The sequence below is a fragment of the Oncorhynchus mykiss genome, unplaced genomic scaffold (genome assembly GCF_013265735.2).
Source record: "Oncorhynchus mykiss isolate Arlee unplaced genomic scaffold, USDA_OmykA_1.1 un_scaffold_218, whole genome shotgun sequence".
Lineage (NCBI taxonomy): Eukaryota > Metazoa > Chordata > Actinopteri > Salmoniformes > Salmonidae > Oncorhynchus > Oncorhynchus mykiss.
The window spans coordinates 158706-180056 of record NW_023493687.1 but is presented as its reverse complement, the minus strand read 5'-3'; the positions used below and the strand labels follow the sequence as shown (position 1 = coordinate 180056).

At 49.4% G+C, this 21351-nt stretch overlaps 1 protein-coding gene across 8 annotated transcripts in view; it reads left to right on the top strand.

Annotated features, from left to right (window-relative positions):
• ncalda (neurocalcin delta a) overlaps positions 1–21351 on the top strand; it is a 93305-nt gene that overhangs the window by 5194 nt on the left and 66760 nt on the right. For 5 of the 8 annotated variants that reach the window (XM_036973029.1, XM_036973034.1, XM_036973030.1 and 2 more), the window contains exon 2: positions 5952–6203. The exons of 1 other annotated variant lie outside the window; for it this stretch is intronic. The gene's annotated coding sequence lies outside the window, so the exon portion shown is untranslated. Of the gene's footprint in view, positions 1–5928; positions 6204–21351 lie in introns of all 8 variants that reach the window. 2 more of the 8 variants (XM_036973031.1, XM_036973033.1) reach the window with 1 other exon arrangement.

Below are 21351 nucleotides of genomic sequence, written 5' to 3'. Positions count from 1 at the left end.
AAGCAGATGGAGACAGTAGGGACTGGGATGGGTCATTATCCACCTGGTTGTCTAAGCAGATGGAGACAGTAGGGACTGGGATGGGTCATTATCCACCTGGTTGTCTAAGCAGATGGAGACAGTAGGTACTGGGATGGGTCATTATCCACCTGGTTGTTTAACTCTAAGCAGATGGAGACAGTAGGGACTGGGATGGGTCATTATCCACCTGGTTGTCTAAGCAGATGGAGACAGTAGGGACTGGGATGGGTCATTATCCACCTGGTTGTCTAAGCAGATGGAGACAGTAGGTACTGGGATGGGTCATTATCCACCTGGTTGTCTAAGCAGATGGAGACAGTAGGGACTGGGATGGGTCATTATCCACCTGGTTGTCTAAGCAGAGGGAGACAGTAGGTACTGGGATGGTTCGTTATCCACCTGGTTGTCTAAGCAGATGGAGACAGTAGGGGCTGGGATGGGTCATTATCCACCTGGTTGTCTAAGCAGAGGGAGACAGTAGGGGCTGGGATGGTTAGTTATCCACCTGGTTGTTTAACTCTAAGCAGATGGAGACAGTAGGGGCTGGGATGGGTCATTATCCACCTGGTTGTCTAAGCAGAGGGAGACAGTAGGGGCTGGGATGGTTAGTTATCCACCTGGTTGTTTAACTCTAAGCAGATGGAGACAGTAGGGGCTGGGATGGGTCATTATCCACCTGGTTGTCTAAGCAGATGGAGACAGTAGGTACTGGGATGGGTCATTATCCACCTGGTTGTCTAAGCAGATGGAGACAGTAGGTACTGGGATGGTTCGTTATCCACCTGGTTGTCTAAGCAGATGGAGACAGTAGGTACTGGGATGGGTCATTATCCACCTGGTTGTTTAACTCTAAGCAGATGGAGACAGTAGGTACTGGGATGGGTCATTATCCACCTGGTTGTCTAAGCAGATGGAGACAGTAGGGGCTGGGATGGGTCATTATCCACCTGGTTGTCTAAGCAGAGGGAGACAGTAGGGGCTGGGATGGTTAGTTATCCACCTGGTTGTTTAACTCTAAGCAGATGGAGACAGTAGGGGCTGGGATGGGTCATTATCCACCTGGTTGTCTAAGCAGAGGGAGACAGTAGGGGCTGGGATGGTTAGTTATCCACCTGGTTGTTTAACTCTAAGCAGATGGAGACAGTAGGGGCTGGGATGGGTCATTATCCACCTGGTTGTCTAAGCAGATGGAGACAGTAGGTACTGGGATGGGTCATTATCCACCTGGTTGTCTAAGCAGATGGAGACAGTAGGTACTGGGATGGTTCGTTATCCACCTGGTTGTCTAAGCAGATGGAGACAGTAGGTACTGGGATGGGTCATTATCCACCTGGTTGTTTAACTCTAAGCAGATGGAGACAGTAGGTACTGGGATGGGTCATTATCCACCTGGTTGTCTAAGCAGATGGAGACAGTAGGTACTGGGATGGGTCATTATCCACCTGGTTGTTTAACTCTAAGCAGATGGAGACAGTAGGGACTGGGATGGGTCATTATCCACCTGGTTGTCTAAGCAGATGGAGACAGTAGGGACTGGGATGGGTCATTATCCACCTGGTTGTCTAAGCAGATGGAGACAGTAGGGACTGGGATGGGTCATTATCCACCTGGTTGTCTAAGCAGAGGGAGACAGTAGGTACTGGGATGGTTCGTTATCCACCTGGTTGTCTAAGCAGATGGAGACAGTAGGGGCTGGGATGGGTCATTATCCACCTGGTTGTCTAAGCAGAGGGAGACAGTAGGGGCTGGGATGGTTAGTTATCCACCTGGTTGTTTAACTCTAAGCAGATGGAGACAGTAGGGGCTGGGATGGGTCATTATCCACCTGGTTGTCTAAGCAGATGGAGACAGTAGGTACTGGGATGGGTCATTATCCACCTGGTTGTCTAAGCAGATGGAGACAGTAGGTACTGGGATGGTTCGTTATCCACCTGGTTGTCTAAGCAGATGGAGACAGTAGGGGCTGGGATGGTTCATTATTTAACAGGAGTGTTTTAAAAGGTTGACATCCCAAATGCACACTATTCCCTATGTAGTGCACTACTTTTGGCCAGGCTCAGGTCAGTAGTGCTCTATTTATAATAGGGTGCCACCTGGGACACAGGCAGGGTGTCACCTCGGATTGTATGCTGCCAGATCTCATCTGTTTCTCTGTTTCATTAGACACACAGGTGTCCAGCCATTTGCTCCTCAACACCAGTCAGCTACAGTGATACCTCTCTGCCTGTCACCTCTAAGCAGTGTCACCACAGGGCATCAGTCAGCTACAGTGATACCTCTCTTCCTGTCACCTCTAAGCAGTGTCACCACAGGGCATCAGTCAGCTACAGTGATACCTCTCTTCCTGTCACCTCTAAGCAGTGTCACCACAGGGCATCAGTCAGCTACAGTGATACCTCTCTTCCTGTCACCTCTAAGCAGTGTCACCACAGGGCATCAGTCAGCTACAGTGATACCTCTCTTCCTGTCACCTCTAAGCAGTGTCACCACAGGGCATCAGTCAGCTACAGTGATACCTCTCTTCCTGTCACCTCTAAGCAGTGTCACCACAGGGCATCAGTCAGCTACCTCTCTTCCTGTCACCTCTAAGCAGTGTCCCTACAGGGCACCAGTCAGCTACAGTGATACCTCTCTGCCTGTCACCTCTAAGCAGTGTCACCACAGGGCACCAGTCAGCTACCTCTCTGCCTGTCACCTCTAAGCAGTGTCACCACAGGGCACCAGTCAGCTACAGTGATACCTCTCTTCCTGTCACCTCTAAGCAGTGTCACCACAGGGCATCAGTCAGCTACCTCTCTTCCTGTCACCTCTAAGCAGTGTCACCACAGGGCACCAGTCAGCTACAGTGATACCTCTCTGCCTGTCACCTCTAAGCAGTGTCACCACAGGGCACCAGTCAGCTACCTCTCTGCCTGTCACCTCTAAGCAGTGTCACCACAGGGCATCAGTCAGCTACAGTGATACCTCTCTGCCTGTCACCTCTAAGCAGTGTCACCACAGGGCATCAGTCAGCTACAGTGATACCTCTCTTCCTGTCACCTCTAAGCAGTGTCACCACAGGGCACCAGTCAGCTACAGTGATACCTCTAAGCAGTGTCACCACAGGGCATCAGTCAGCTACAAACTAGTATAGGCTCACCTATCTTTTCTTGCCGTTGCTGTGATTTTTGACTGGGGTTGGTTGGTTAATGAAAACATTCTTGGCAACTGCTTTCGTCCGTCTTGCGCCGGTCCAAGAATTTCACCTCTAGCGGCACAATACGAATGCCCCCGGCTGTCCCTGTCCTCCTGTCTTCCTGTCCTCCTGTCCACAATACGAATGCCCCTGGCCGTCCCTGTCCTCCTGTCCTCCTGTCCACAATACGAATGTCCCCGGCCGTCCCTGTCCTCCTGAATTTCACCTCTAGCGGCACAATACGAATGCCCCCGGCCGTCCCTGTCCTCCTGTCCTCCTGTCGTAGCCTGACCCGGCCTGACGGGGTTATTGGTAACTTATCATTATCAGTCTGCCTGACAGGGTTATTGGTAACTTATCAGTCTGCCTGACGGGGTTATTGGTAACTTATCATTATCAGTCTGCCTGACAGGGTTATTGGTAACTTATCAGTCTGCCTGACAGGGTTATTGGTAACTTATCATTATCAGTCTGCCTGACAGGGTTATTGGTAACTTATCAGTCTGCCTGACGGGGTTATTGGTAACTTATCAGTCTGCCTGACAGGGTCATTGGTAACTTAGTCTGCCTGACGAGGGTCATTGGTAACTTATCATTATCGATCTGCCTGACAGGGTCATTGGTAACTTATCAGTCTGCCTGACAAGGGTCATTGGTAACTTATCATTATCGGTCTGCCTGACAGGGTCATTGGTAGTTTATCAGTCTGCCTGACAGGGTAATTGGTAACTTATCAGTCCGCCTGACAGGGTCATTGGTAGTTTATCAGTCTGCCTGACGGGGTTATTGGTAGCTTATCATTATCAGTCTGCCTGACAGGGTTATTAGTAATTTATCAGTCTGCCTGACGAGGGTTATTGGTAACTTATTAGTCTGCCCGACGAGGGTCATTGGTAACTTATCAGTCTGCCTGACAGGGTTATTGGTAACTTATCATTATCGGTCTGCCTGACGGGGTTATTGGTAACTTATCATTATCGGTCTGCCTGACGTGGTTATTGGTAACTTATCAGTCTGCTCGACAAGGGTCATTGGTAACTTATCAGTCTGCCTGACAGGGTTGTTGGTAACTTATCAGTCTGCCTGACAGGGTTGTTGGTAACTTATCAGTCTGCCTGACAGGGTTATTGGTAACTTATCAGTCTGCCTGACAGGGTTGTTGGTAACTTATCAGTCTGCCTGACAGGGTTGTTGGTAACTTATCATTATCGGTCTGCCTGACGGGGTTATTGGTAACTTATCATTATCGGTCTGCCTGACGGGGTTATTGGTAGCTTATCATTATCAGTCTGCCTGACAGGGTCATTAGTAACTTACCAGTCTGCCTGACAGGGTTATTGGTAACTTATCAGTCTGCCTGACAGGGTCATTGGTAACTTATCATTATCGGTCTGCCTGGCGGGGTTATTGGTAACTTATCATTATCAGTCTGCCTGACAGGGTTATTGGTAACTTATCAGTCTTTCTGACAGGGTCATTGGTAACTTATCAGTCTGCCTGACAAGGGTCATTGGTAACTTATCAGTCTGCCTGGCGGGGTTATTGGTAGCTTATCATTATCAGTCTGCCTGACAGGGTCATTAGTAACTTACCAGTCTGCCTGACAGGGTTATTGGTAACTTATCAGTCTGCCTGACAGGGTCATTGGTAACTTATCATTATCGGTCTGCCTGGCGGGGTTATTGGTAACTTATCATTATCAGTCTGCCTGACAGGGTTATTGGTAACTTATCAGTCTGCCTGACGGGGTTATTGGTAACTTATCAGTCTGCCTGACAGGGTCATTGGTAACTTAGTCTGCCTGACGAGGGTCATTGGTAACTTATCAGTCTGCCCGACAAGGGTCATTGGTAACTTATCATTATCGGTCTGCCTGACAGGGTCATTGGTAACTTATCAGTCTGCCTGACAGGGTCATTGGTAGTTTGTCAGTCTGCCTGACAGGGTCATTGGTAACTTATCAGTCCGCCTGACAGGGTCATTGGTAGTTTATCAGTCTGCCTGACAGGGTTATTGGTAACTTATCAGTCTGCCTGACAGGGTTATTGGTAGCTTATCAGTCTGCCTGACAGGGTTATTGGTAGCTTATCAGTCTGCCTGACAGGGTCATTGGTAACTTATCAGTCTGCCTGACGGGGTTATTGGTAGCTTATCATTATCAGTCTGCCTGACAGGGTTATTAGTAATTTATCAGTCTGCCTGACGAGGGTTATTGGTAACTTATTATTCTGCCCGACGAGGGTCATTGGTAACTTATCAGTCTGCCTGACAGGGTTGTTGGTAACTTATCAGTCTGCCTGACAGGGTTGTTGGTAACTTATCAGTCTGCCTGACAGGGTCATTAGTAACTTATCATTATCAGTCTGCCTGACAGGGTTATTGGTTGTTTATCAGTCTGCCTGACAGGGTTATTGGTAACTTATCATTATCGGTCTGCCTGACAGGGTCATTGGTAACTTATCAGTCTGCCTGACAGGGTCATTGGTAACTTATCAGTCTGCCTGACAGGGTTATTGGTAACTTATCAGTCTGCCTGACAGGGTCATTGGTAGTTTATCAGTCTGCCTGACAGGGTTATTGGTAGTTTATCAGTCTGCCTGACAGGGTTATTGGTAGTTTATCAGTCTGCCTGACAGGGTTATTGGTAGCTTATCAGTCTGCCTGACATGGTCATTGGTATCTTATCAGTCTGCCTGACAGGATTATTGGTAACTTATCAGTCTGCCTGACAGGGTCATTATCATCTCCCCTGCAGTCCCAGAGAAGACCCATCTCTCCTGCAGTCCCAGAGAAGACCCATCTCCCCTGAAGACCCATCTCCCCTGCAGTCCCAGAGAGAATACCCATCTCCCCTGCAGTCCCAGAGAGAAGACCCCATCTCCCCTGCAGTCCCAGAGAGAAGACCCATCTCCCCTGCAGTCCCAGAGAGAAGACCCATCTCCCCTGCAGTCCCAGAGAGAAGACCCATCTCCCCTGCAGTCCTGACGGTATCCCAGAGTTCCACCAGGTAAGGAGAAGACAGATCTGTTAACCACCAAGCTGTGGGTTTGGCCCGTCTCTCCTCTGAGACTCTACTACTTCGCTGTTAGAAATATATTCTGATTCTGTGTGTTGTTCTGCTGCGGAGGCTGGACTTTTCTAGTCCACTGTGTTCTTCAAACCGCACATCTGTCATTTAGGTTCCCCATCAGCCTGTTTTCCTGATCTATAACCAGCAGACTGTAGACTTCATCATTTAGGTTCCCCATCAGCCTGTTGTCCTGATCTATAACCAGCAGACTGTAGACTTCATCATTTAGGTTCCCCATCAGCCTGATCTATAACCAGCAGACTGTAGACTTCATCATTTAGGTTCCCCATCAGCCTGATCTATAACCAGCAGACTGTAGACTTAATCATTTAGGTTACCCATCAGCCTGTTGTCCTGATCTATAACCAGCAGACTGTAGACTTCATCATTTAGGTTACCCATCAGCCTGTTGTCCTGATCTATAACCAGCAGACTGTAGACTTCATCATTTAGGTTCCCCATCAGCCTGATCTATAACCAGCAGACTGTAGACTTCATCATTTAGGTTACCCATCAGCCCGATCTATAACCAGCAGACTGTAGACTTCATCATTTAGGTTACCCATCAGCCTGATCTATTACCAGCAGACTGTAGACTTCATCATTTAGGTTACCCATCAGCCTGATCTATAACCAGCAGACTGTAGACTTCATCATTTAGGTTACCCATCAGCCTGTTGTCCTGATCTATAACCAGCAGACTGTAGACTTAATCATTTAGGTTACCCATCAGCCTGATCTATAACCAGCAGACTGTAGACTTCATCATTTAGGTTACCCATCAGCCTGATCTATAACCAGCAGACTGTAGACTTCATCATTTAGGTTACCCATCAGCCTGTTGTCCTGATCTATAACCAGCAGACTGTAGACTTAATCATTTAGGTTACCCATCAGCCTGATCTATAACCAGCAGACTGTAGACTTCATCATTTAGGTTACCCATCAGCCTGATCTATAACCAGCAGACTGTAGACTTCATCATTTAGGTTACCCAGCAGCCTGTTGTCCTGATCTATAACCAGCAGACTGTAGACTTAATAATTTAGGTTACCCATCAGCCTGATCTATAACCAGCAGACTGTAGACTTCATCATTTAGGTTACCCATCAGCCTGTTGTCCTGATCTATAACCAGCAGACTGTAGACTTCATCATTTAGGTTACCCATCAGCCTGATCTATAACCAGCAGACTGTAGACTCCCGGCTCTGTGTGAGACACCGGGTCACTGGGCCTCTTAGCTGAACGGTGTGAGAGACCGGGTCACTGGGCCTCTTAGCTGAACGGTGTGAGAGACCGGGTCACTGGGCCTCTTAGCTGAACGGTGTGAGAGACCGGGTCACTGGGCCTCTTAGCTGAACGGTGTGAGAGACCGGGACACTGGGCCTCTTAGCTGAATGGTGTGAGAGACTGGGCCTCTTAGCTGAACGGTGTGAGACACCGGGACACTGGGCCTCTTAGCTGAACGGTGTGAGAGACCGGGTCACTGGGCCTCTTAGCTGAACGGTGTGAGAGACCGGGTCACTGGGGCCTCTTAGCTGAACGGTGTGAGAGACCGGGACACTGGGCCTCTTAGCTAAACGGTGTGAGAGACCGGGTCACTGGGGCCTCTTAGCTGAACGGTGTGAGAGACCGGGACACTGGGCCTCTTAGCTAAACGGTGTGAGAGACCGTGACACTGACATCAAAGCACCGGCTAGCGGAAGGATAACTGCCAACACACTCTACTTTTCCACTGCATCTTTTGGTTGTTTGTTAGTTGTCTAATAAACAGATATATTTATAGTGTTAGAGAGGGTATTGTTCTCATAGATTCATCCCTGTTGTGTGGGAGGAGCTGGGGAGGATTACAGCTGCTCTAGTGACTGGTGTAACAAGGAGCTGGGGAGGATTACAGCTGCTCTAGTGACTGGTGTAACAAGGAGCTGGGGAGGATTACAGCTGCTCTAGTGACTGGTGTAACAAGGAGCTGGGGAGGATTACAGCTGCTCTAGTGACTGGTGTAACAAGGAGCTGGGGAGGATTACAGCTACTCTAGTGACTGGTGTAACAAGGAGCTGGGGAGGATTACAGCTGCTCTAGTGACTGGTGTAACAAGGAGCTGGGGAGGATTACAGCTGCTCTAGTGACTGGTGTAACAAGGAGCTGGGAGGATTACAGCTGCTCTAGTGACTGGTGTAACAAGGAGCTGGGGAGGATTACAGCTGCTCTAGTGACTGGTGTAACAAGGAGTTATGTTAGGGTCCGCCTCTCAACATCCCTCCATTCTCCCTTTCCACCAATGATGCTGGCTGAGTGGAAGAAGGACGAAGGCACGTGTTGACAGCTCTGAGTGGGAGGAGGATGAAGGCACGTGTTGACAGCTCTGAGTGGGAGGAGGACGAAGGCACGTGTTGACAGCTCTGAGTGGGAGGAGGACGAAGGCACGTGTTGACAGCTCTGAGTGGGAGGAGGACGAAGGCACGTGTTGACAGCTCTGAGTGGAAGAAGGACGAAGGCACGTGTTGACAGCTCTGAGTGGAAGAATCTCACAGATTCAACTTACTGCGGATACGGTAATCTGAGCCATCCGATTGGCCAGCGGGAGGCCAATAGAGCACTTGATTTAGTTATGCGGGCCCGCCAGGAGGTTAGAGTTTGTACCTTCAGACACATAAAATTATTCAAAATGTGAACCGGTTGCCTCCCCGGCGCGCAGGGCAGTTTAAATCAGGTGCACCTACCCCTAACCCTAACCCTAACCCCTACCCCTACCCCTACCCCTAACCCCTAACCCCTACCCCTACCCCTAACCCCTAAACCCTAACCCTACCCCTAACCCCTAAACCCTAACCCTACCCCTAACCCCTAACCTTGGTCTTGATGGTGTCACTGGTCTTGATGGTATCACTGGTCTTGATGGTGTCACTGGTCTTGATGGTGTCACTGGTCTTGATGGTATCACTGGTCTTGATGGTGTCACTGGTCTTGATGGTATCACTGGTCTTGATGGAGTCACTGGTCTTGATGGTATCACTGGTCTTGATGGTATCACTGGTCTTGATGGTGTCACTGGTCTTGATGGTGTCACTGGTCTTGATGGTATCACTGGTCTTGATGGTATCACTGGTCTTGATGGTGTCACTGGTCTTGATGGTATCACTGGTCTTGATGGTGTCACTGGTCTTGATGGTATCACTGGTCTTGATGGTATCACTGGTCTTGATGGTATCACTGGTCTTGATGGTGTCACTGGTCTTGATGGTGTCACTGGTCTTGATGGTATCACTGGTCTTGATGGTATCACTGGTCTTGATGGTATCACTGGTCTTGATGGTATCACTGGTCTTGATGGTGTCACTGGTCTTGATGGTATCACTGGTCTTGATGGTATCACTGGTCTTGATGGTATCACTGGTCTTGATGGTATCACTGGTCTTGATGGTGTCACTGGTCTTGATGGTATCACTGGTCTTGATGGTATCACTGGTCTTGATGGTATCACTGGTCTTGATGGTGTCACTGGTCTTGATGGTATCACTGGTCTTGATGGTATCACTGGTCTTGATGGTATCACTGGTCTTGATGGTGTCACTGGTCTTTAATAAGCTTTACGTATCGGCCTCACGGCCTTCGTCAGAAATGTTGTGATTTAAAAAAATAAAATGTGCACCCTTATATAGACCTAGCCCCGCCCACATCCGTTCCACTCATCGAAAGGGGTTGGAGGCCAAGGAGAAACGCATAAGTGCTTCCAAATATAACAATCTACATTTCATAAATATTCAACTAAAGTGTGTACATAAGACGTATGAAACACGTCTGTAAAACCACAATGAGGACGAAGCCCCAGAGGAATAAAATAGAAATAGATACACAAGGCTTTACCATTTTTGTTCAGTTTTTTTTTTTACAGAAAAGTTAGACGATCCACTAGGGAATGTCTTGGCGATGGACCAGTTGGTGACCACTGCTCCATAGAATCCAGCAGCAGCACATTCATCCAGAACGTTCTAGAGCTTTCACTTCTCTCTGACATTCTCTATTCGCCCACGGAGCTCTCGCTGCTTAGCAACAGCCGCCAGACAGAGTTCCGTCCAGGCACGGCGGTTATGAGCTTCTCCTTGTGTTATTGTGTTTGTATAATAAACATATAGGCTGGTCCTGCTGTGGAAATAGTCACACTGAGCTTTCAGAGCTTCCTTCTCAGACTCTAGAGACTCTCAGACTCTAGAGTTAAAGGGCTGAGTTATGACATAATGGACCGATGGGGGAAAAAAGAGTTGATAGGTCAGAAGGAAGGACAAGAAGAATTTAAACGCTGCTCAGGTTATGTATTAAGTTATTATTTGACCTTTATTTAACCAGGAAGGGCTCATTGAGATTTAAAATCTCTTTTTCAAGAGCGTCCTGGCCAAGATAGGCAGCACCAAGTCATTTACAAAAAAATACAGACAGACAACATGAAAAACTACAAGTAATCTAGTAAAAACCATTGAATTCACAAGAGTATAAAACAGCAAATTAGAAACATTGACAGGTCAGGGAATCGGCCTCAAAATCCTTCATCAGTGATTTAAAAACACCAATCAGGAACAAGTTCTTCCAGTTTTAAAAGTATTTTGTGAGGCGTTCCAAGACGATGGCGCAGAGTACATAAAAGCCCTTTTACCAAATTCAGTTGGGACGTTTGAAACAGTTAGCAGGAGAAAGTCCTGAGAAACGAAGAGACGACCCGCCACATCTCTGAACAATAAAAACGCCCAAATAAAAAGGTAGTAAACCCCAAATGGCTTATGTGTGATATATTAGGAAAAGTATGCCACCAATATTACAGCCTACTTCCTGCCTGAATTTAGTCATCCAGTAGTTAAACTATTCATGGGTTGCATGTTTCCTCATAGTGTTGTTTTGGACTGATGCCATGGGCAGAACGACAGATTTTTACCTTGTCAGCACGGGGATTTGAACTTGCAACCTTTCGGTTACTAGTCCAACACTCTAACCACTAGGCTACCCTGCCGCCTCTACACTCTAACCACTAGGCTACCCTGCCGCCTCTACACTCTAACCACTAGGCTACCCTGCCGCCTCTACACTCTAACCACTAGGCTACCCTGCCGCCTCGACACTCTAACCACTAGACTACCCTGCCGCCTCTACACTCTAACCACTAGGCTACCCTGCCGCCTCTACACTCTAACCACTAGGCTACCCTGCCGCCTCTACACACTAACCACTAGGCTACCCTGCCGCCTCTACACTCTAACCACTAGGCTACCCTGCCGCCTCTACACTCTAACCACTAGGCTACCCTGCCGCCTCTACACTCTAACCACTAGGCTACCCTGCCGCCTCTACACTCTAACCACTAGGCTACCCTGCCGCCTCTACACTCTACACTTGAGGAGAGGCAACCAGATTGACTTTAGGTACAGTATAACGTTAGTTACCTAGCAAAGATTGAGGAGAGGCAACCAGATTGACTTTAGGTACAGTATAACGTTAGTTACCTAGCGAAGATTGAGGAGAGGCAACCAGATTGACTTTAGGTACAGTATAACGTTAGTTACCTAGCGAAGATTGAGGAAAGGCAACCAGATTGACTTTAGGTACAGTATAACGTTAGTTACCTAGCGAAGATTGAGGAAAGGCAACCAGATTGACTTTAGGTACAGTATAACGTTAGTTACCTAGCGAAGATTGAGGAAAGGCAACCAGATTGACTTTAGGTACAGTATAACGTTAGTTAGCTAGCGAAGATTGAGGAAAGGCAACCAGATTGACTTTAGGGACAGTATAACGTTAGTTACCTAGCGAAGATTGAGGAAAGGCAACCAGATTGACTTTAGGTACAGTATAACGTTAGTTACCTAGCGAAAATTGAGGAAAGGCAACCAGATTGACTTTAGGTACAGTATAACGTTAGTTAGCTAGCGAAGATTGAGGAAAGGCAACCAGATTGACTTTAGGTACAGTATAACGTTAGTTACCTAGCGAAGATTGAGGAGAGGCAACCAGATTGACTTTAGGTACAGTATAACGTTAGTTACCTAGCGAAGATTGAGGAGAGGCAACCAGATTGACTTTAGGTACAGTATAACGTTAGTTACCTAGCCTATGATACAGTGCATTCGGGAAATATTCAGACCCCTTGACTTTTTCCACATTTTATGTTAGTCTTATTTGAAAATTGATTAAATATATAATATTATCAGCAATCTACACACAAGACCTCATAATGACATAAACAGGCACCTAAAGACTCTCAGACCAGAAACAAGATTCTCTGGTCTGATGAAACCAAGATTGAACTCTTTGGTCTGAATGCTAAGCGTCATGTCTGGAGGAAACCTGGCACCACCCGTACGGTGAAGCATGGTGGTGGCAGCATCATGCTGTGGGGATGTTTTTCAGTGGCAGGGACTGGGAGACTAGTCAGGATTGAGGCAAAGATGAACAGAGGAAAGATGAAGTGAGCAAAGTACAGAGATCCTTGATCCACAGCGCTCAGGACCTCAGACTGGGACGAAGGTTCACCTTCCAACAGGACAACAACCCTAAGCACCAAGGCAACGCAGGAGTGGCTTCGGTACAAGCCTCCGAATGTCCTTGAGTGGCTCAGCCAGAGGCTGGACTTGAACCCGATCTAAACATCTCTGGAGAGACCTGAAAATAGCTGTGCAGCGACGCTCCCCATCCAACCTAACAGAGCTTGAGAGGATCTTCAGAGAAGAATGGGAGAAACTCCCCAGATACAGGTGTGCCAAGCTTGTAGCGTCATACCCAAGAAGACCAGAGGCTGTAATCGCTGCCAAAGGTGCTTCAACAAAGTACTAAGTAAAGGGTCTGAATACTTATGTAAATGTGATATATATATATATATTTTTTTTTTCTAAAAACCTCTTTTTGCTTTGTCATTATGGGGTATTAAATGATTTGATCAATTTCATGGTCCCGGGCCAAGCTTCGGCCCACGGACCCTTGTGGTCCTGGCCAAGCACACGTGAAGCCATAGCCTGTTGTTCCTGGCTGGGATAGACTGTAGCTGGGATAGACTGTAGCTGGGAGGGTGTTGTTCCTGGCTGGGATAGACTAGCTGGGATAGACTGTAGCTGGGAGGATCTTGCTCCTGGCTGGGATAGACTATAGCTGGGAGGATCTTGTTCCTGGCTGGGATAGACTGTTTTGGGTGCTATCTAGTGCCCTATATAGGGAAGAGGGTGCTGTTTGGGATGCTAGCTGTGTTTGTCGGCCTCTTGGTGACCGATCCCATACAACAGCTGCTTAGCATCACTAGGAGGCCTGTGGAGCCCGGTCAGTCCTCGTCCTGAGCCTGCAGCCTCTCCCCCACACACACTGCAGCACTTAAAGACTCTCCAAATGCTGCACAGAGCCCAGGTCAAAGGTCAAACGCCATCAGATTCCATCTCCCCTTCTCTCCATATACAGTATGACAGTCTGCTTGGGAGTGCTTTGAGTTCACTGGTATGTAACAGACTAGACCGGGGGGGTAAACTACACCTGTAACAGACTAGACCAGGGGGGTAAACTACACCTGTAACAGACTAGACCGGGGAGGTAAACTACACCTGTAACAGACTAGACCAGGGGGGGTAAACTACACCTGTAACAGACTAGACTAGGGGGGGTAAACTACACCTGTAACAGACTAGACCAGGGGGGGTAAACTACACCTGTAACAGACTAGACCAGGGGGGGTAAACTACACCTGTAACAGACTAGACCGGGGGGGTAAACTACACCTGTAACAGACTAGACCAGGGGGAGGTAAACTACACCTGTAACAGACTAGAGCAGGGGGGGGGGTTAAACTACACCTGTAACAGACTAGACCAGGGGGGGTAAACTACACCTGTAACAGACTAGACCAGGGGGGGTAAACCACACCTGTAACAGACTAGACCAGGGGGGGTAAACTACACCTGTAACAGACTAGACCTGGGGGGGGTAAACCACACCTGTAACAGACTAGACCAGGGGGGGTAAACTACACCTGTAACAGACTAGACCAGGGGGGGTAAACTACACCTGTAACAGACTAGACCAGGGGGGGTAAACCACACCTGTAACAGACTAGACCAGGGGGGGTAAACTACACCTGTAACAGACTAGACCGGGGGGGGTAAACTACACCTGTAACAGACTAGACCACGGGGGGGGGGGTTAACTACACCTGTAACAGACTAGACCAGGGGGGGTAAACTACACCTGGAACAGACTAGACCGGGGACGGACGGTAAACTACACCTGTAACAGACTAGACCAGGGGGGGGGGGGTAAACTACACCTGTAACAGACTAGACCGGGGGGGGGGGGGGTAAACTACACCTGTAACAGACTAGACCAGGGGGGGTAAACTACACCTGTAACAGACTAGACCGGGGGGGGTAAACTACACCTGTAACAGACTAGACCACGGGGGGGGGGGGTTAACTACACCTGTAACAGACTAGACCAGGGGGGGTAAACTACACCTGGAACAGACTAGACCGGGGGGGGACGGTAAACTACACCTGTAACAGACTAGACCAGGGGGGGGGGGTAAACTACACCTGTAACAGACTAGACCGGGGGGGGGGGGGGGGTAAACTACACCTGTAACAGACTAGACCAGGGGGGGGGGGGGGGGTAAACTACACCTGTAACAGACTAGACCTGGGGGGGGTTAACTACACCTGTAACAGACTAGACCAGGGGGGGGGGGGGGGTAAACTACACCTGTAACAGACTAGACCGGGGGGGGGGGGGTAAACTACACCTGTAACAGACTAGACCTGGGGGGGGTTAACTACACCTGTAACAGACTAGACCAGGGGGGGTAAACTACACCTGTAACAGACTAGACCGGGGGGGTAAACTACACCTGTAACAGACTAGACCAGGGGGAGGGGGGGGTAAACTACACCTGTAACAGACTAGACCTGGGGGGGGTTAACTACACCTGTAACAGACTAGACCAGGGGGGGTAAACTACACCTGTAACAGACTAGACCTGGGGGGGGGGGTAAACTACACCTGTAACAGACTAGACCAGGGGGGGGGGGGGTACACTACACCTGTAACAGACTAGACCGGGGGGGGGGGGGGGGGGTAAACTACACCTGTAACAGACTAGACCACGGGGGGGGTAAACTACAGCTGTAACAGACTAGACCAGGGGGGGGGGGGGGGGTAAACTACACCTGTAACAGACTAGACTGGGGGGGGGTAAACTACACCTGTAACAGACTAGACTGGGGGGGGGGGGGGGGGGGTAAACTACACCTGTAACAGACTAGACTGGGGGGGGGGTAAACTACACCTGTAACAGACTAGACCAGGGGGGGGGGGGGGGGGTAAACTACACCTGTAACAGACTAGACCGGGGGGGGGGGGGGGGGGTAAACTACACCTTTAACAGACTAGACCGGGGGGGGTAAACTACACCTGTAACAGACTAGACCAGGGGGGGGGGGTAAACTACACCTGTAACGGACTAGACCAGGGGGGGGGGGGGGTAAACTACACCTGTAACGGACTAGTACAGGGGGGGTAAACTACACCTTTAACAGACTAGACTGGGGGGGGGGGGGGGTAAACTACACCTGTAACAGACTAGACCAGGGGGGGGGGGGGGTAAACTACACCTGTAACGGACTAGTACAGGGGGGGTAAACTACACCTTTAACAGACTAGACCGGGGGGGGTAAACTACACCTGTAACAGACTAGACTGGGGGGGGGGGGGTAAACTACACCTGTAACAGACTAGACCGGGGGGGGTAAACTACACCTGTAACGGACTAGTACAGGGGGGGTAAACTACACCTTTAACAGACTAGACCGGGGGGGGTAAACTACACCTGTAACAGACTAGACCGGGGGGGGTAAACTACACCTGTAACAGACTAGACTAGGGGGGGTAAACTACACCTGTAACAGACTAGACCGGGGGGGGTAAACTACACCTGTAACAGACTAGACTAGGGGGGGTAAACTACACCTTTAACAGACTAGACTGGGGGGGGGGGTAAACTACACCTGTAACAGACTAGACTAGGGGGGGTAAACTACACCTTTAACAGACTAGACTGGGGGGGGGGGGTAAACTACACCTGTAACAGACTAGACTGGGGGGGGGGGTAAACTACACCTGTAACAGACTAGACTGGGGGGGGGGGGGTAAACTACACCTGTAACAGACTAGACTGGGGGGGGGGGGTACACTACACCTGTAACAGACTAGACCGGGGGGGGGTAAACTACACCTGTAACAGACTAGACTGGGGGGGGGGGTAAACTACACCTGTAACAGACTAGACTGGGGGGGGGGGTAAACTACACCTGTAACAGACTAGACTGGGGGGGGGGGTAAACTACACCTGTAACAGACTAGACTAGGGGGGATAAACTACACCTGTAACAGACTAGACCGGGGGGGGGTAAACTACACCTGTAACAGACTAGACCGGGGGGGGGTAAACTACACCTGTAACAGACTAGACTGGGGGGGGGGGTAAACTACACCTGTAACAGACTAGACCGGGGGGGGTAAACTACACCTGTAACAGACTAGACCGGGGGGGGTAAACTACACCTGTAACAGACTAGACCGGGGGGGGTAAACTACACCTGTAACAGACTAGACCGGGGGGGGTAAACTACACCTGTAACAGACTAGACCGGGGGGGGTAAACTACACCTGTAACAGACTAGACTAGGGGGGGTTAAACTACACCTGTAACAGACTAGACCGGGGGGGGTAAACTACACCTGTAACAGACTAGACCGGGGGGGGTAAACTACACCTGTAACAGACTAGACTAGGGGGGGTTAAACTACACCTGTAACAGACTAGACCGGGGGGGGTAAACTACACCTGTAACAGACTAGACCGGGGGGGGTAAACTACACCTGTAACAGACTAGACCGGGGGGGGTAAACTACACCTGTAACAGACTAGACCGGGGGGGGTAAACTACACCTGTAACAGACTAGACCGGGGGGGGTAAACTACACCTGTAACAGACTAGACCGGGGGGGGTAAACTACACCTGTAACAGACTAGACCGGGGGGGTAAACTACACCTGTAACAGACTAGACCGGGGGGGGTAAACTACACCTGTAACAGACTAGACCGGGGGGGGTAAACTACACCTGTAACAGACTAGACCGGGGGGGGTAAACTACACCTGTAACAGACTAGACCGGGGGGGGTAAACTACACCTGTAACAGACTAGACCGGGGGGGGTAAACTACACCTGTAACAGACTAGACCGGGGGGGGTAAACTACACCTGTAACAGACTAGACCGGGGGGGGTAAACTACACCTGTAACAGACTAGACCGGGGGGGTAAACTACACCTGTAACAGACTAGACCAGGGGGGGTAAACTACACCTGTAACAGACTAGACCAGGGGGGGTAAACTACACCTGTAACAGACTAGACCAGGGGGGGTAAACGTGAGGACCACAAGGGTCCATGGGCCAAAGCCTGGCCCGGGACTACAAGGGCTCCTCCTGTTGATGGTCGTTCTGTTCCTCATCAGATACAGTATCAGTCTCCTCTCCTGTAGATGGACGTTCTGTTCCTCATCAGATACAGTATCAGTCTCCTCTCCTGTAGATGGACGTTCTGTTCCTCATCAGATACAGTATCAGTCTCCTCTCCTGTTGATGGACGTTCTGTTCCTCATCAGATACAGTATCAGTCTCCTCTCCTGTTGATGGACATCTGTTCCTCATCAGATACAGTATCAGTCTCCTCTCCTGTTGATGGTCGTTCTGTTCCTCATCAGATACAGTATCAGTCTCCTCTCCTGTAGATGGTCGTTCTGTTCCTCATTAGATACAGTATCAGTCTCCTCTCCTGTAGATGGTCGTTCTGTTCCTCATCAGATACAGTATCAGTCTCCTCTCCTGTTGATAGACGTTCTGTTCCTCATCAGATACAGTATCAGTCTCCTCTCCTGTAGATGGACGTTCTGTTCCTCAGCTCATCAGATACAGTATCAGTCTCCTCTCCTGTAGATGGACGTCTGTTCCTCAGCTCATCAGATACAGTATCAGTCTCCTCCTTCTGTTGATGGTCGTTCAGTTTGACCCGGTTTGTGTTAGAATGTTTTCTCAGTCGTGACTCACGCAGACACTCGCATTCAGATTTCGTTGCGAACTTCAATCATGGATGGAGTGATTCTTCACTTGTGTGTGTGTGTGTGTGTGTGTGTGTGAGACAGCTCCGTACTGTACATAATAGACTGTGTGTGACAGCTCCGTACTGTACATAATAGACTGTGTGTGACAGCTCCGTACTGTACATAATAGACAGTGTGTGTGTGACAGCTCCGTACTGTACATAATAGACAGTGCACCACATGGAGAGTAGGAGTGCTGACAGCAGCCTGGAGCGATGGATCCAGTGGGAGGAGAATCGTGACGGTCCGCAAGTAATATGGAGGGGTGAGATGGAGGGGGGGAAGGAGATGGAAAGAGAGGGATGGAGGAAGAAGGAAAGAGACTGAAAGAGAGCAGATGTAGGTGTCTACACGACTGGTGCCAAGCTGAGGCCCGTCCAGTCTGTTTCTGTGTCTACACGACTGGTGCCAAGCTGAGGCCCATCCAGTCTGTTTCTGTGTCTACACGACTGGTGCCAAGCTGAGGCCCATCCAGTCTGTTTCTGTGTCTACACGACTGGTGCCAAGCTGAGGTCCGTCCAGTCTGTTTCTGTGTCTACACGACTGGTGCCAAGCTGAGGCCCGTCCAGTCTGTTTCTGTGTCTTCACGACTGGTGCCAAGTTGAGGCCCGTCCAGTCTGTTTCTGTGTCTACACGACTGGTGCCAAGCTGAGGCCCGTCCAGTCTGTTTCTGTGTCTACACGACTGGTGCCAAGCTGAGGCCCGTCCAGTCTGTTTCTGTGTCTTCACGACTGGTGCCAAGCTGGGGCCCGTCCAGTCTGTTTCTGTGTCTTCATGACACCCACACTGCACGACTGGTGTCTCACGTCCTCTACAACAGAGTGGTGAGACTGGTGTCTCACGTCCGCTACAACAGAGTGGTGAGACTGGTGTCTCACGTCCTCTACAACAGAGTGGTGAGACTGGTGTCTCACGTCCTCTGAGTAGCTATGATATATCTACCCCAGAAAGGGACGAGTCCTGTTGTCTGCCCCAGAGAGGGACGAGTCCTGTTGTCTGCCCCAGAGAGGGACGAGTCCTGTTGTCTACCCCAGAGAGGGACGAGTCCTGTTGTCTACCCCAGAGAGGGACGAGTCCTGTTGTCTACCCCAGAGAGGGACGAGTCCTGTTATCCTATTCTGCCATCTCTCTAATCATGACCACGTTGGAAGTAATCGATGATTGGTAATCAATGATTTGTAATCGATGATGTGGTAAACGGCTGTAACTCCTCTGATTCTTATTGCAGCCTTTTCTCTGCATCTTTCTCCAGTTTATTTGAAGCTCTGATTTCCTGTTTTCTCCTGCTCCTACCTGTTGCACGCACACCGTGCGTTACCATGGTATCGGTCTTGTGCGTTACCATGGTATCGGTCCGTGCGTTACCATGGTATCGGTCTTGTGCGTTACCATGGTATCGGTCCGTGCGTTACCATGGTATCGGTTGGTTCCGTTATTTATTTATTTTTTATGTATGACTCTGGGGATAAATGTTACATTCCGTACAGGGCTGATGGTTCAGGAAACCTCCCTTAGCAGGCTGAATGTTACAGGGCTGATGGTTCAGGAAACCTCTCTTAGCAGGCTGAATGTTACAGGGCTGATGGTTCAGGAAACCTCTCTTAGCATGCTGAATGTTACAGGGCTGATGGTTTAGGAAACCTCTCTTAGCAGGCTGAATGTTAGTCTGTACAGGGCTGATGGTTCAGGAAACCTCTCTTAGCAGGCTGAATGTTACAGGGCTGATGGATCAGGAAACCTCTCTTAGCAGGCTGGATGTTACAGGGCTGATGGATCAGGAAACCTCTCTTAGCAGGCTGAATGTTAGTCTGTACAGGGCTGATGGTTCAGGAAACCTCTCTTAGCAGGCTGAATGTTACAGGGCTGATGGTTCAGGAAACCTCTCTTAGCAGGCTGAATGTTACAGGGCTGATGGTTCAGGAAACCTCTCTTAGCAGGCTGAATGTTACAGGGCTGATGGATCAGGAAACCTCTCTTAGCAGGCTGGATGTTACAGGGCTGATGGATCAGGAAACCTCTCTTAGCAGGCTGAATGTTAGTCTGTACAGGGCTGATGGTTTAGGAAACCTCTCTTAGCAGGCTGAATGTTACAGGGCTGATGGTTCAGGAAACCTCTCTTAGCAGGCTGAATGTTACAGGGCTGATGGTTCAGGAAACCTCTCTTAGCAGGCTGAATGTTACAGGGCTGATGGTTTAGGAAACCTCTCTTAGCAGGCTGAATTTTACAGGGCTGATGGTTCAGGAAACCTCTCTTAGCAGGCTGAATGTTAGTCCGTACAGGGCTGATTGTTCAGGAAACCTCTCTTAGCAGGCTGAATGTTACAGGGCTGATGGTTCAAGAAACCTCTCTTAGCAGGCTGAATTTTACAGGGCTGATGGTTCAGGAAACCTCTCTTAGCAGGCTGAATGTTACAGGGCTGATGGTTCAGGAAACCTCTCTTAGCAGGCTGAATGTTACAGGGCTGATGGTTCAGGAAACCTCTCTTAGCAGGCTGAATGTTACAGGGCTGATGGTTCAGGAAACCTATCTTAGCAGGCTGAATGTTACAGGGCTGATGGTTTAGGAAACCTCTCTTAGCAGGCTGAATGTTACAGGGCTGATGGTTCAGGAAACCTCTCTTAGTAGGCTGAATGTTACAGGGCTGATGGTTCAGGAAACCTCTCTTAGCAGGGCTGAATGTTACAGGGCTGATGGTTCAAGAAACCTCTCTTAGCAGGCTGAATGTTACAGGGCTGATGGTTCAGTAAACCTTTCTTAGCAGGCTGAATGTTACAGGGCTGATGGTTCAGGAAACCTCTCTTAGCAGGCTGAATGTTAGTCCGTACAGGGCTGATGGTTCAGGAAACCTCTCTTAGCAGGCTGAATGTTACAGGGCTGATGGTTCAAGAAACCTCTCTTAGCAGG